Below are 17,017 nucleotides of genomic sequence, written 5' to 3'. Positions count from 1 at the left end.
TAAAGGACTACTTGGTTGCCTATACAGTTCATAGACAAGTAAATGGAAACTACTAAAAGCCTCAAGATAATTGTGAGTGCCGAGGATGGCTCTTCCGTAGGAAGACGGAGGTGGATCCCCGGTAGTGTATTGAAGTGGTGAGTAGTGGACTCGTGTGCGCAAAACCATTTCAAGTTGGAGTCTCGTAGGTTAGCTTAGCCAAGAGTCAAAGTTGGCTTGCTGCAATAACTCCACCAACCCTTCTTGATAAATGCATGTATGTAGGATCTGATGTAAGTCTTGCTGAGTACCTTTGTACTCATGTTGCTATAATCTACATTTTTACAAAAGACGCTGCAACCCCTTCTGATGGGTTCTTCGTAGACGTTGACATCAATGAGTAGGCTAAGGCCCAGGTGGTGATCCTGAGCTTGTGAAGGACCACGTAGTATAGCTAGGCTTTCCAAGCCTCTTTTATTTTACTAGTTGTCTGTACCCAGACAAGTTACTTCCGCTGCTGGTTTGTATGACTGTATGACTTGAATGCTGGGTCGTGTGACCCGTACTTGTGTGTATGTTATGTATGGCTCCCTGAGCCTTAAATAAAGTAATTGTGTCATAGAGTCATGTTGTGATGCCTTGTTGTATTTGCACATATCGAGCATAATGTGTGTATGATTGAAATGCTTGGTATGTGTGGGATCTGACTATCTAGTTGTTTATCTTTAGTAGCCTCTCTTACCGGGAAATGTCTCCTAGTGTTCCACCGAGCCATGGTAGCTTGCTACTGCTCCGGAACACCTAGGCTGGCCGGCATGTGTCCTTCTTCGTTCCTGTGTCTGTCCCTTCGGGGAAATGTCACGCTTTGAGTACCGGAGTCCTGTTAGCCCGCTACAGCCCGGTTTACCGGAGTCCTGCTAGCCCAGTGCTACAGCCCGGACCCACTTGCTGATGACCGACACGTTCGTTGCTGGGTCATGGATGCCTGTCCCTGTAAGTCTGTGCCACTTTGGATTTACGACTAGCCATGTCAGCCCGGGCTCCTTATCATATGGGTGCTAGCGACACTGTCATATACGTGTGCCAAAAGGCGCAAACGGTCCCGGGCAAAGGTAAGACGACACCCGTGGGTTACCGTGCGTGAGGCCGCAAAGTGATATGAGGTGTTACATGCTAGACCTATGTGGCATCGAGTCGGGGTCCTGACAGTATAATAATCACTTGATTCAACTGGGAGTTAATCTTCCTGATGATAGTGACATTGACAGAATTCTTCAATCACTACCACCAAGCTACAAGAGCTTCATGATGTACTATAATATGCAAGGGATGGACAAGACTATTCCTGAGCTCTTCGCAATGCTAAAGGCTGCGGAGGTAGAAATCAAGAAGGAGCATCAAGTGTTGATGGTCAATAAGACCACCAGTTTCAAGAAAAAGGGTAAAGGGAAGAAGAAGGGGAACTTCAAGAAGAACAACAAACAAGTTGCTGCTCAAGAGAAGAAACCCAAATCTGGACCTAAGCCTGAGACTGAGTGCTTCTACTGCAAGCAGACTGGTCACTGGAAGCGGAACTGCCCCAAGTATTTGGCGGATAAGAAGGATGGCAAGGTGAACAAAGGTATATGTGATATACATGTTATTGATGTGTACCTTACTAATGCTCGCAGTAGCACCTGGGTATTTGATACTGGTTCTGTTGCTAATATTTGCAACTCGAAACAGGGACTACGGATTAAGCGAAGATTGGCCAAGGACGAGGTGACGATGCACATGGGAAATGGTTCCAAAGTCGATGTGATCGCGGTCGGCACACTACCTCTAGATCTAACTTCGGCATTAGTTTTAGACCTGAATAATTGTTATTTGGTGCCAGCATTGAGCATGAACATTATATCTGGATCTTGTTTGATGCGATACGGTTATTCATTTAAATCAGAGAATAATGGTTGTTCTGTTTATATGAGTAATATTTTTTATGGTCATGCATCCTTGAAGAGTGGTCTATTTTTATTAAATCTCGATAGTAGTGATACACATATTCATAATGTCGAAGCCAAAAGATGCAGAGTTGATAATGATAGTGCAACTTATTTGTGGCACTGCTGTTTGGGTCATATTGGTGTAAAGCGCATGAAGAAACTCCATACTGATGGACTTCTGGAATCACTTGATTATGAATCACTTGGTACTTGTGAACCGTGCCTCATGGGCAAGATGACTAAAACGTCGTTCTCCGGAACTATGGAGCGAGCAACTGATTTGTTGGAAATCATACTTACTGATGTGTGTGGTCCAATGAATATTGAGGCTCGCGGCGGGTATCGTTATTTTCTCACCTTCATAGATGATTTGAGCAGATATGGGTATATCTACTTAATGAAACACAAGTCTGAAACATTTGAAAAGTTCAAAGAATTTCAGAGTGGAAAATCATCGTAACAAGAAAATAAAGTTTCTACCATCTGATCGTGGAGGAGAATATTTGAGTTACGAGTTTGGTTTACATTTGAAACAATGTGGAATAGTTTTGCAACTCACGCCATCCGGAACACCACAACGTAATGGTGTGCCTGAACATCGTAATCGTACTTTACTAGATATGGTACGATCTATGATGTCTCTTACTGATTTACCGCTATCGTTTTGGGGTTATTCTTTAGAGACGGCCGCATTCACGTTAAATAGGGCACCATCAAAATCCGTCGAGACGACGCCTTATGAACTGTGGTTTGGCAAGAAACCAAAGTTGTCGTTTCTTATGTTTGGGGCTGCGATGCTTATGTGAAGAAACTTCAACCATATAAGCTCGAAACCAAATCGGAGAAATGTGTCTTCATAGGATACCCAAAAGAGACTATTGGGCACACCTTCTATCACAGATCTGAAGACAAGACTTTTGTTGCTAAATTCGGATCCTTTCTAGAGAAGGAGTTTCTCTCAAAGAAGTGAGTGGGAGGAAAGTAGAACTTGATGAGGTAACTGTACTTGCTCCCTTATTGGAAAATAGTTCATCACAGAAACCGGTTCCTGTGACGACTACACCAATCAGTGAGGAAGCTAATGATATTGAAACTTCAGATCAAGTTACTACAGAACCTCGTAGGTCAACCAGAGTAAGATCCGCTCCAGAGTGGTACGGTAATCCTATTCTGGAAGTCATGTTACTTGACCATGGCGAACCTACGAACTATGAGGAAGCGATGATGAGCCCAGATTCCGCAAAATGGCTTGAGGCCATGAAATCTGAGATGGGATCCATGTATGAGAACAAAGTATGGACTTTGGTTGACTTGCCCGATGATCGGCAAGCCATCGAGAATAAATGGATCTTCAAGAAGAAGACTGACGCTGATGGAAATGTAACTGTCTACAAAGCTCGACTTGTTGCGAAAGGTTTTCGACAAGTTCAAGGAGTTGACTACGATGAGACTTTCTCACCCATAGCGATGCTTAAGTCTGTCCGAATCATGTTAGCAATTGCCGCATTTTATGATTATGAAATATGGCAAATGGATGTCAAAACTGCATTCCTGAATGGATTTCTGGAAGAAGAGTTGTATATGATGCAACCAGAAGGTTTTTTCGATCCAAAAGATGCTAACAAAGTGTGCAAGCTCCAGCGATCCATTTATGGACTTGTGCAAGCCTCTCGGAGTTGGAATAAACGCTTTGATAGTGTGATCAAAGCATATGGTTTTATACAGACTTTTGGAGAAGCATGTATTTACAAGAAAGTGAGTGGGAGCTCTGTAGCATTTCTGATATTATATGTAGACGACATATTGTTAATTGGAAATGATATAGAATTTCTGGATAGCATAAAAGGATACTTGAATAAAAGTTTTTCGATGAAAGACCTCTATGAAGCTGCTTACATATTGGGCATCAAGATCTATAGAGATAGATCAAGACGCTTAATTGGACTTTCACAAAGCACATACCTTGATAAAGTTTTGAAAAAGTTCAAAATGGATCAAGCAAAGAAAGGGTTCTTGCCTGTATTACAAGGTGTGAAGTTGATTCAGACTCAATGCCTGACCACAGCAGAAGATAGAGAGAAAATTAAAGATGTTCCCTATGCTTCAGCCATAGGCTCTATCATGTATACAATGCTGTGTACCAGACCTGATGTATGCTTAGCAATAAGTTTAGCAGGGAGGTACCAAAGTAATCCAGGAGTGGATCACTAGACAGCGGTCAAGAATATCCTGAAATACCTAAAAAGGACTAAGGATATTTTTCTCGTTTATGGAGTGACAAAGAGCTAGTCGTAAATGGTTACGTCGATGCAAGCTTTGACACTGATCCGGATGATTCTAAATCGCAAACCGGATACGTGTTTATATTGAACGGTGGAGCTGTCAGTTGGTGCAGTTCTAAACAAAGCATCGTGGCGGGATCTACATGTGAAGCGGAGTACATAGCTGCTTCGGAAGTAGCAAATGAAGGAGTCTGGATGAAGGAGTTCATTTCCAATCTAGGTGTCATACCTAGTGCATCGGGACCAATGAAGATCTTCTGTGACAATACTGGTGCAATTGCCTTGGCAAAGGAATCCAGATTTCACAAGAGGACCAAGCACATCAAGAGACACTTCAATTCCATCCGGGACCAAGTCCAGGTGGGAGACATTGAGATTTGCAAGAAACATACGGATCTGAATGTTGCAGACCCGTTGACTAAGCCTCTTCCACGAGCAAAACATGATCAGCACCAAGGCTCCATGGGTGTTAGAATCATTACTGTGTAATCTAGATTATTGACTCTAGTGCAAGTGGGAGACTGAAGGAAATATGCCCTAGAGGCAATAATAAAGTTATTATTTATTTCCTTATATCATGATAAATGTTTATTATTCATGCTAGAATTGTATTAACCGGAAACATGATACATGTGTGAATACATAGACAAACATAATGTCACTAGTATGCCTCTACTTGACTAGCTCATTAATCAAAGATGGTTATGTTTCCTAACCATAGACATGAGTTGTCATTTGATTAACAGGATCACATCATTAGGATAATGATGTGATTGACTTGACCCATTCCGTTAGCTTAGCAGTTGATTGTTTAGTATGTTGCTATTGCTTTCTTCATGACTTATACATGTTCCTACAACTATGAGATTATTGAACTCCCGTTTACCGGAGGAACACTTTGTGTGCTACCAAACGTCACAACGTAACTGGGTGATTATAAAGGAGCTCTACAGGTGTCTCCAAAGGTACATGTTGAGTTGGCGTATTTCGAGATTAGGCTTTGTCACTCTGATTGTCGGAGAGGTATCTCTGGGCCCTCTCCGTAATGCACATCACTATAATCCTTGCAAGCAATGTAGCTAATGAGTTAGTTACGGAATGATGCATTACATAACGAGTAAAGAGACTTGCCGGTAACGAGATTGAACTAGGTATTGAGATACCGACGATCGAATCTCGGGCAAGTAACATACCGATGACAAAGGGAACAACGTATGTTGTTATGCGGTTTGACCGATAAAGATCTTCGTAGACTACGTAGGAGCCAATATGAGCATCCAGGTTCCGCTATTGGTTATTGACCGGAAACGTGTCTCAGTCATGTCTACATAGTTCTCGAACCCGTAGGGTCCGCACACTTAAAGTTTCAATGACGGTTATATTATGAGTTTATGAGTTTTGATGTACTAAAGGTTGTTCGGAGTCCCGGATGGGATCACGGACATGACGAGGAGTCTCGAAATGGCCGAGACATGAAGATTGATATATTGTAAGCCTATATTTGGATATCGGAAGTGTTCCGGGTGAAATCGGGATTTTACCGGAGTACCGAGGGGTTACCGGAACCCCCCGGGGGCTTAATGGGCCATAGTGGGCCTTAGTGGAGAAGAGGAGAGGCGGCCAAGGCAGGGCTGCACGCCCCTCCCCCTAGTCCGAATAGGACAAGGAGAGGGGGGCAGCGCCCCCCCTTTCCTTCCTCTCTCTCCCTCCTCTTTCCCCCCTTCTCCTAGTCCAACAAGGAGAGGAAGGAGTCCTAATCCCGGTGGGAGTAGGACTCCCCATGGCACGCCTCCTCCCTGGCCGGCTGCCCCCTCCCCCCTTGCTCCTTTATAGATGGGGGCAGGGGCACCTCTAGAGACACAACAACAGATCATTGATCTCTTAGCCGTGTGCGATGCCCCCCTCCACCACAGTCCTCCTCGATAATATTGTAACGATGCTTAGGCGAAGCCCTGCGATGATAGAACATCATCATCGTCACCACGCCGTCATGCTGATGGAACTCTCCCTTGACACTCGTCTGGACCAAAGTTCGAGGGACGTCATCGAGCTGAACGTGTGCTAGAACTCGGAGGTGTCGTGCTTTCGGTGCTTGATTGGTCGGGCCGTGAAGATGTACAACTACATCAACCGTGTTTTTTAACGCTTCCGCTTTCGGTCTACGAGGGTACGTGGACAACACTCTCCCCTCTCATTGCTATGCATCACCATGATCTTGCGTGTGTGTAGGATTTTTTTTGAAATTACTACGTTCCCCAACAGAACCACCCGCAGGGGCGACGGGGGCTCGCCGGAGAGGTGCCCCAATATCTATCTTAGGGTTCAGGGTGGGGGTGGGGCGCCTATAGGGCTGGCCAGGGCGGCGGGGAACCGGCGGTGGGGAGTTGTTTCGGGGCGGTGAGGCGGCGCTGGGGCCGGCGGTTCGGCCGGTTGTGGCTGGCGGCTCAGGGGGGTGCAGGTTGAAGATGAACTGCAGGCCCTCCCTAAACTACATGTCAAGTGCCTCTCTGCTACCATTGCGTTCAGTTTCGACAGTAACATTCAGATTCCATAGTAAATTTTAGTTTCGATAGTTAAGTTCAGAGTCAACAGTTTTTACCTCATCTGTTGTAGTCAGGTGGTTTTTGGTGATGTAAATTTTACATCTATTTTACATCATCTATTGGATATGCTATTAGAATCCCACTTGAGATTCACGATGTCTGTCTTGTGCTGCTTCAGCCTTGACGTCCTACGGCTCACCGGGGCTGCTCCAACGATAGAGCGATCCATCACAATAGAGAAGTGCCCTGGATGCCATCTACAGATTCCTCAGATCTTCCTCCACACCTTCGACAGCCACCTCTGCCTCAACTGCTTCAGCAACCAACCCAATGATGCCGAGGTCGACACGGCTGCGGCAAAGAGGTTGTACACTTGTTGCATCACTTATTACTATACATTCATGTCGAACCGTTAGGGTTATTTTGGTTCGACAGAAAAACATAGCAATAGGGAATTTCCCAATGGCACTCTACTATTCAATTATTCATGCATTTTGTTGAAAGGAATGAAGCAAAACATCCACCTGGACCTACTTTTCAAAATCATATGCATGAAAACAAGACCAAGTGCATTAGTGGTAGAATAACATTCTAACTGTACACGCTTTCATATGGTTTCACTTTATTTTGGCCATGTTTCTTTGCATTCCTCTGCTCTTCCAATTCCTGTAAACGAAACACCCAAGTTGACAGAAATCCTGTGTTTACAAATGCTCTATTTACCATGTGCATTCCTATCCTTTTCCGTGTTTCTCCTATCCCTGTGTTTTTAGAATCATGCAAGCCAAATGAGACCTTACAGAATTACCTCAGTTACAGGTAGGTGTCGAAGGGAACTTTGTGTGGTTTGTCCTACTCCTGCCGCGACGTCGTCCACCTCACCTGAGGTGCTCCATCGACAGAAACATCCACCAAACCAGACATCACGACTCCTGACCGTCTTTCGCCGCCTCAGATCTCCTTCCCTGCCGCCGGCACCCACCGCAACGGCATCACCATCATCGACTCAGTAGATGAACCTGAGGAGTACATGGGTCCACAAGAAAGGTCACACTCTTTTGATTCTGCTTATGTTATGCATTGCTTAAAATTACCTGCTACTTTATCGTCCTGTTCACCTCTTGGACTCCAAGTCAGGTCCAAATTAATGTTCAAACTTGAGTTCTAAATTATTTGTGGGGCACATATCGAGGAAGCAATGAATAGTATCTCTGTCTAATATCTGGTTCACCTAGGGTATGCCTATGTTGTTCATCTTGGGTGGGAAACAAATAGTAAAGCAATCATCATATGTCTTTTTATTAAATTAAAGCAATCATCAGCCTGCTATCATTATTTTTGGATCCATCCTCTGGTTGTTACCATCACTCTAAATTTCTGCATACTCTCCTTACATAATCTCACCATATTTTTTCCGTATGCATGTCAGATATTGTACACAGTCATGCTGAACATGTAAAGAAAAAGAGAAGAGTTTTGCGCGGCAATACAATGTCATGCAGACATCGCTCCATGGTGGGTTCAATGGCAAACCCTCCCCACCCCTCTCCAGATTGTAATCCAGAGGAAGATATCTGTTCTGAGGCGGATTCAAACGCCGCTGACCATTCCTATTTACCCCCAAGGTGTTTGCTCTACCTTGGCATGATGATGTTAGTCATATCATGCATATGTTGCCTTGCAGTGCCTACTTTTGACATCATATATGTCATCTGCTTAGTTTAGACATGTTTTGTCGCCACCTGTTTAGTTTCTATATCATATATGGGAATTATGCAGTCTCATGTCTTTTAGCCAGCCATAATATATGTGAAATGTGCAATGCCATCCTGTTTAACCAGGCATCATATATTTGAATGATATCTTGCCCATACTTTTCTTCATTACATTTCCATTTGTCGCCAATGTTTGTATATTAAACTACTCTTCCTGTGAATCAGCCATTTGGGTGGGAGATTGAAAAATCTGGAGTGAAAACAAGGCCTTCAGAGCAGACAGTGCTACCTGTCGAAGCAGATCTCTTGTTGGGTCCCGATAGCTCCTCAAAGATGGATTCAGAGACAGATGACCAGTCCTATTGCCCCACCGAGGTGTATGCTCTAACTTGGCACGGCGTTTTAGTTATTCATCATATCTTTGAATTATGTTATGCTATGTTATCCAGTTTAGATAGACATCATATATGTGAAATTATGTCATGCTATCCATTTTAGTTAAACAATATACATGTCAACTATTTCATGTCCTCTTTTTTCCACACTATCTATTGCATCTGTCTCTCATACAATGTCTGTACATTCAACTGTGTTTTCTGTTTATCAGCCATTTGAATTGGAGCGGGTGATGCCAGCATCTAGCGGACTAAAAATACGGTCTTCAAATAAAACAGTGCTACCACTTGGTGGAGATAGCACCCCGGTTGTACATGCACGAGAACCAGCCCTACCACACATAACTCAAACTCTCGCATATTGTACCCCTACTGCGATGGACAGAGATCCAGCTTCACCCAATCTAACCCCAACCCCAGTAGATAGTAACCCAGATCCTATTGACACAACACCATCTCCACCATAGAGCTCCCAAACAAGAGCAGTTAGTAAGGCAGCTCTAGTGCCCAAAGGGCCAGTACTACCATGGCGAACCCCAACTCCACCAGTTAGTACGCCTATTCCTATGGAGGAAGCACAACCAGCTAGTCGTAATTTAGCATCTATGTTGTTAAATCGTATGTGCGTATCTTCCCATCTTGGAAATAGTATACTGAAGATGACGGAAAATGCCAGCTGCAGGTGTTTGTCCAGGAGTTATGTGTAAGTAATGTTATTCATGGCAATTACTTTGCTTTGTCCCATACATCCTACCTCCATGATGGTCATAATACAACAAATTTTCCCATTTTTCTCTATAGAGAAGGACCGATTTGGAAACTCAGGATGAGGTAACATGTGCTAATACCTCTGCTATCTTCAAGAACGCTTGGTGGCAGTATCGGAATTACCTGAAAAAAACGTACTTCACCGACAAAGAAACTCATCAAATTCCCTTACGTTCTCCTGAGACACATTTACTGGACGATGACTGGGAACGCCTTGTTCTGTACTGGTCCCGAACCAAGAATGTGGTAAGGTCTATGAGCTCATTTTCTATTTTTAAGTACTATATTTTTGTGTCTTATTGTACTCTGTTCATGTAGAACAAGTGCCTAAATCTGAAGAATAACTGTTCTAATTGATTCCATTGCTATCATAGTTCCAAAAAGCACTAGGCGTTAATTGTGCGTTTTGCTACCGCCTTGCGCTTTACTGACCAAATCGCATGCTTATGCGCAGTTATGCACAGATTAAGCATAGTTATGCGCAATGCGTTTCGCCAACGCCTGGAGCCTAGGCGCGCTTAAGCGCTCGCTTAGGCGCGCCTTTTTTGACTATGATCGCTATTGTGCATACTGCTTTGCTCTTGAATCACTGTATTTACTCATACAAACTTATTTTTAAATTGAAGGATCCAATCGAAACTCCAATGGCACAGCAGGTATGTTCACGCATGTTTCTTTAACAGGTTTGCTCTTATCAATAGCTCTGTTTCTTTCATTTTTATTTACTTTTCTATTTGTTTTTCAGTTTATTTTATTTCCATTAGCAGTAGCGCTCTTCTTGGGAAACACACTGCTACTCATGCCCTAGCGGTAGCGCGCTTCCTCCAAGCCCGCTACTGCGATGCGTAGCCTATCGTTCCACCGATGGGAATATTAGTAGTATCGCTTTTACGGCCACATGCTCTACTGCTACAATTGTATCTGCAGCGCGGTTTTTTCACAACCGCTACTGCTATCTAGCACTAGCGCCCTTTTTTGACCCGCATTGTTGCTAAATTTCTGTGTATAAGGTTTTCCCTAGTAGTGTCACAACAAAGCAAATAGTGTTGTTGTACATGTAGACCCGTGGTACCCATATGAAATTTTGTTGTGCCGTGTAGTTTCCCACGCTTTGTATTCTTTCACTACTGCTTTGTCTTGAACTGATATGATTTGAACCGTGTCTTTATTTTGATTTGGCAAGACAATGCAGTGACCATAGGACATAGATATATGTTTGTTTGATGCTTTTATTATGTACTAGTACTTGGCAATAGAAGACTAGGTAGTTTAATCCTGTCCACCTTACTAATGAACTGGTTCACCGAAATGAGTTTCATATACTAGTACATGCTAAATTGTTATGTGTCTGCTTGTTTCTTCTTTTAGAATGCTGACAGCGTATTGGGGAAGAGTGCCTTATTAAGCAATGGTAAAGGAAGTAATGCAGATAAGGTTCAGGATAGTGACACATCCTTGTTGGTCTCCAACAAAGCTGATAAAACAGCTAAGGAAGACTATCTCGAAGACAGTGAGACAACCCCAAAGTCCTGTCTTGGTTTAGTGTTGGAGTTACTGGCCACTACCGCTTGCACAAGCTATTCAAATTCAATGTCTGAATCAGTTCGTTTTCTTGAGTCTCAACTACAAGCTAAAAGACATCGATCAGTTGTGCTGCGACAAGAAGCGGAAGGACTGCGGAAGTCCCTGGAGCATTCAGATGCATACTTTCTGGTGGAACAACAAGCGTTGGAGGATTTTAGCGCCAAACAGGACAAAGCTAATAAGCTTGCTAAGCCTCTTGCCAGCATGGTGGATACCACGTTTCTTGAGCTTTCTGAAGTTGTTTCAGTTATGCTCTTGTTTTGCTGTTGCGTTTAATTGCACTGGTGGCCAATTTTGACGGCCAGTGTATGTAATATGCTGCTTTGTTCCCTATATTTGCACTAGCGGCGAACTTTAATGCCCAGTGGATGTAATATGTGTAATAGCGGTAATAGGCTAGCCTTAATTGCTTGCTTATTTATTTCCTTATTGTCTTGTTTAGTTGTTTTGTAGTCACTGCAGTTCTTTTTCTGTGTTTTTCTAGTGGCCACAATAGCATATTTTTGGTAACTAGGACAAAATAATCATGGCAAAACACGGACTGTTGTAACCATGGGCCTCCTGCGGGACGTATGATCCATGGGCCTTCTACGGGCCGTAGGATTCATTGGCCTTCTATACGGGCCGTAGGATCCATGGGCCTTCTACGGGCCGTACGATTCATTGGCCTTTTATGGGTCGTAGGATCCATGGGCCTTCTACGGGGCGTATCATCATTTCGCCAACATGGGTCATACTATTCATGGACAATAACGGGCTGTTAATAGGCCGTATTTGATAACTCTATGAAAACAGCCCAACTTTTTTTACATGAAAACGGCCCAACGTATTATCGGTCCACAAATGGGCCGACTATAACCACAGGCTGAATTTGACCCACAATCAGAAAATGACAGTAACGGGCCGTAAGTAAAGGAATGTGGGATTCTCAAAAAAAAAGTAAACGAATGTGGAAATGAGACCAAGAATAAATGGGCCCCGAGAAGGCCAAAAGATAACATGGGCTGGAAACAGCCCAACGAAATAATGGGTCGTTAATGGGTATAAATTGATACACTGTTCATTACGGCCCAGTTTCAGCACGTGCCGTTAATGGGTATAAAGTGATACACTGTTCATTACGGGGCAGTTTTACCACGGGCCGTTAATGGGCCGAGAGTAATAAGGGCCTCATATGGGTCAAAAGACGTCATGGGCCATACATGGGCCGGAAGTTAAAACGGGCTGGAATTATATTGGATGGCCCAGATGACGCTACTAGGACTAATTCGGATAGGCCATAAACGGGCCCTGGGTTAGCGGCCTGTAAATGGGCTATATGCGAACAGGCCGTTCACAGGCTTGCCGTGGGCCGCCCCGCCACCTTTTGACCAAGTCAAACGGGCCGGCCTTTTCATAGGAATGGGCCTCTATTGGGCCGTGCCACGTGTTGACGTATCATAGGCGCTTTGGGTCCAACGAGTGGATGACATCTGCCCCAACGGTGAGCCGTCACGTGTTTCCTCCAAGCAATGATGATTTTACACATGGAAAATCCCCATTGGGCGGGGCTGTTAACGGGTTATCTGATCCAAAACCGGACCCGATAGCTTTACGGTGTTCCGTTCCGGTGGATGCCACGTGTCGGTCACCCTTGACGAAAGCACTTCTGTGACGCGCGATTTATCGTCATGGAAGTGGACACTTCCGTGATGATAATTTTGGTAATGTCATGGAACACTTCTAAGACAGCACGGGTATGACTATCTTGATTCTGTCATAAACTTGTCATGGATGTACATGCATGACAGAAAACGTGACCTACTGTGACAAACACGTATCATCACGGAAGTGTATTTTTTTGTAGTGTATCTCATCATACAGTTTTGATAAACAATACAATTTTTTGCTTTTGAATATGCTTGGAGATGAAACTGCTTGTTGCTATTTATGAAGAATGGAAATTGGTTATGTACTGATAAAGTGGTAGCACATAATACCTCCACCACAAGGATTTTTATCTGCAAGACATCCGCGGAATGTAAGCTGACATTGTATCCCCTGAATCTGAAGGATTGTCACTGTATTAGTAATGTGCAAGAGCACAAATCACCACATTCATCAATTGGATGGTAATCCAACAAAAATCCTATTATCACAAGAGAACACAAGGTACATAATAGAGTAGAGCACCCATTTATTAAAAGAAAACCATGCCAAACTTTAATAACCTGTATAGATGTGGCCAGCCACGACCGGACATGAAGTTGAGTAGGAGGAGTGCAAGATGGAGAGGGAGAGGAGGTCTGCAGCCACGGTGGGAACCAGAAGTGATGAAGAAGCCAGCGCCCCCGGCCTCGCTCGCCACCTCGACGCCGGCGACCCCCGCCAAAACCAGCTACCCAGCGTCGCCCTTCCTTCCTCCTCTCCCTCTCCTTCCTCTTGTTCTATCCTTCCTCCATCCCGTGCTCTCTCTTTCTCTCTGTTCGAACAGGAGGTACTGAGCCACCATGCTCGTCCACCATCGGAGCTTCCATGCCGCGCCCAGATATGCCCAGTCGAGCCTCGTTAACCCTAGCAATCGGGAGATCCTCTCGATAGAGATGCTGCTCCTCCTAATCCCCTCACCTCGCGCCGTCACCCACGCAGCACGCGCAGCGCTGCCGAGCCGCACATCCACGCCCCTTCGCCGCCGGTGAGGAACTCCTCCGCCGCGAGCAGCTCGGCCCGTGACCCCCCTCTCACTTCCTCTTCTTCGCGCAGTGCTTGGCCCCTCCGTGCAAGTCAGCCCCGTGCAAAAAGGATCGCGGGTTGAATACTACTAAGTCTAGGGTCCTTTTTGCAAGAACGAAGCATTTTCCCATTACCACATAAAGTGGGATTGCGGGTTCAATTATCAGAAAGTACAGGGACGTTTTACAAAAACGCCGCGATGGTGAACCCGACAGACTCAACCCGCGCTTTATTATTAGGGAAAGATGTAATTTTCTTTATTGTGGCATGAATGTTCAGATCTGAAAGATTCAAGACAAAAGTTTAATATTGACATAAAAATAGTAATGCTTCAAGCATACTAACAAAGCAATCATGTATTCTCAAAATATCATGGCCAAAGAAAGCTATCCCTACAAAATCATATAGTCTGGCTATGCTCTATCTTCATCACACAAAATATTTAATCATGCACAACCCCGATGACAAGCCAAGCAATTGTTTCATACTTTTGATGTTCTCAAACTTTTTCAATCTTCACGCAATACATGAGCATGAGCCATGGATATAGCACTATAGGTGGAATAGAGGGGTGGTTGTGGAGAAGATAAAATGGAGAAGTTAGTCTCACATCAACTAGGCGTATCAACGGGCTATGGAGATGCCCATCAATAGATATCAATGTGAGTGAGTAGGGATTGCCATGCAACGGATGCACTAGAGCTATAAGTGTATGAAAGCTCAAAAAGAAACTAAGTGGGTGTGCATCCAACTTGATTGCTCACCAAGACCTAGGGCATTTTGAGGAACCCCATCATTGGAACATACAAGCCAAGTTCTACAACGAAAATTCCCACTAGTATATGAAAGTGACAACATAGGAGACTCTCTATCATGAAGATCATGGTGCTACTTTGAAGCACAAGTGTGGTAAAAGGATAGTAGCATTGCCCCTTCTCTCTTTTCCTCTCATTTTTTATTTTTTTATTTGGGACTTTTCTCTTTTTATGGCCTATTTTCCCCCCTTTTTTCATCTGGAGTCTCATCCCTACTTATGGGGGAATCATAGTCTCCAGCATCCTTTCCTCGCATGGGACAATGCTCTAATAATGAAGATCATCACACTTTTATTTACTTACAACTAAAGAATTATAACTCAATACTTAGAACAAAATATGACTCTATATGAATGCCTCCGGCGGTGTACCGGGATGTGCAGTGAATCAAGAGTGACATGTATGAAATAATTATGAATGGTGGCTTTGCCACAAATACAATGTCAACTACATGATCATGCAAGGCAATATGACAATGATGGAGCGTGTCATAATAAACGGAACGGTGGAAAGTTGCATGGCAATATTTCTCAGAATGTCTATGGAAATGCCATAATAGGTAGGTATGGTGGCTGTTTTGAATAAGGTAATGGTGGGTGTTATGGTACCAGCGAAAATTGCGCGGTACTAGAGAGGATAGCAATGGTGGAAGGGTGAGAGTGCGTATAATCCATGGACTCAACATTAGTCATAAAGAACTCACATACTTATTGCAACAATCTATTAGTTATTGAAACAAAGTATTACGTGCATGCTCCTAGGGGGATATATTGTTCGGAAAAGGCCATCGCTCGTCCCCGACCGCCACTCATAAGGAAGACAATCAATAAATAGATCATCCTCCAACGTCATCACATAACGGTTCACCATACGTGCATGCTAGGGGAATCACAAACTTTAACACAAGTATCTCTCAAATTCACAACTACTCTACTAGCATGACTCTAATATCACCATATTCATATCTCAAAACAATCATAAAGAATCAAACTTCTCATAGTATTCAACACACTTTATATGAAAGTTTTTATTATACCCATCTTGGATGCCCATCATATTAGGACTAGTTTTATAGCCAAAGAAAATTACCACGATGTTCTAAAATACTCTCAAAATAATATAAGTGAAGCATGAGAGATCAATAATTTCTATAAAATAAAACCACCACCGTGCTCTAAAAGATATAAGTGAAGCACTAGAGCAAAATTATCTAGCTCAAAAGATATAAATGAAGCACATAGAGTATTCTAATAAATTCTGATTCATGCGTCTATCTCCCAAAAGTTGTGTACAGCAAGGATGATTGTGGTAAACTAAAAAGCAAAGACTCAAATCATACAAGACGCTCCAAGCAAAATACATATCATGTGGTGAATAAAAATATAGCCTCAAGTAAAGTTACCGATAGACGATGACGAAAGAGGGGATGCCTTCCGGGGCATCCCCAAGCTTAGGCTTTTGGTTGTCCTTGAATTTTACCTCGGGTGACTTGGGCATCCCCAAGCTTAGGCTCTTACCACTCCTTATTCCAAAATCCATCAAATCTTTACCCAAAAACTTGAAAACTTCACAACACAAAACTTCAACAGAAAATCTCATGAGCTCCGTTAGTATAAGAAAATAAACCACCACTTTAAGGTACTGTAACGAACTCATTCTTTATTTATATTTGTGTTAAACCTACTGTATTCCAACTTCTCTATGGTTCGTACCCCCCGATACTACTCATAGAGTCATCAAAATAAGCAAACAACACACGAAAAACAGAATCTGTCAAAAACAGAACAGTCTGTAGCAATCTGTAACTCTTGAATACTTCTGTCACTCAAAAAATTCTGAAATAAATTGGTGGACGTGAGGAATTTGTCTATTAATCATCTGCAAAAAGAATCAACCTAAAATCACTCTCCAGTAAAAAATGACAGCTAATTCGTGAGCACCAAAGTTTCTGTTTTTTACAGCAAGATCGCAAAGACTTCACCCAAGTCTTCCCAAAGGTTCTACTTGGCACAAACACTAACTAAAACATAAAACCACATATAAACAGAAGCTAGATAAATTATTTATTACTAATCAGGAGAAAAAAGAAAATAAAAAAAAATAAAATTGGGTTGCCTCCCAACAAGCGCTATCGTTTAACGCCCCTAGCTAGGCAAAGAAATTTCAATGATGATCACATAAAAGACAAGAATTGAAGCACAAAGAGGGCATCATAAAACATGTGACAAACACATCTAAGTCT

Source organism: Triticum aestivum, chromosome 3B (assembly GCF_018294505.1).
Source record: "Triticum aestivum cultivar Chinese Spring chromosome 3B, IWGSC CS RefSeq v2.1, whole genome shotgun sequence".
Taxonomy (NCBI): Eukaryota; Viridiplantae; Streptophyta; class Magnoliopsida; order Poales; family Poaceae; genus Triticum; species Triticum aestivum.
The sequence above is the reverse complement of the archived record's forward strand: the minus strand, read 5'-3'. Positions refer to the sequence as shown.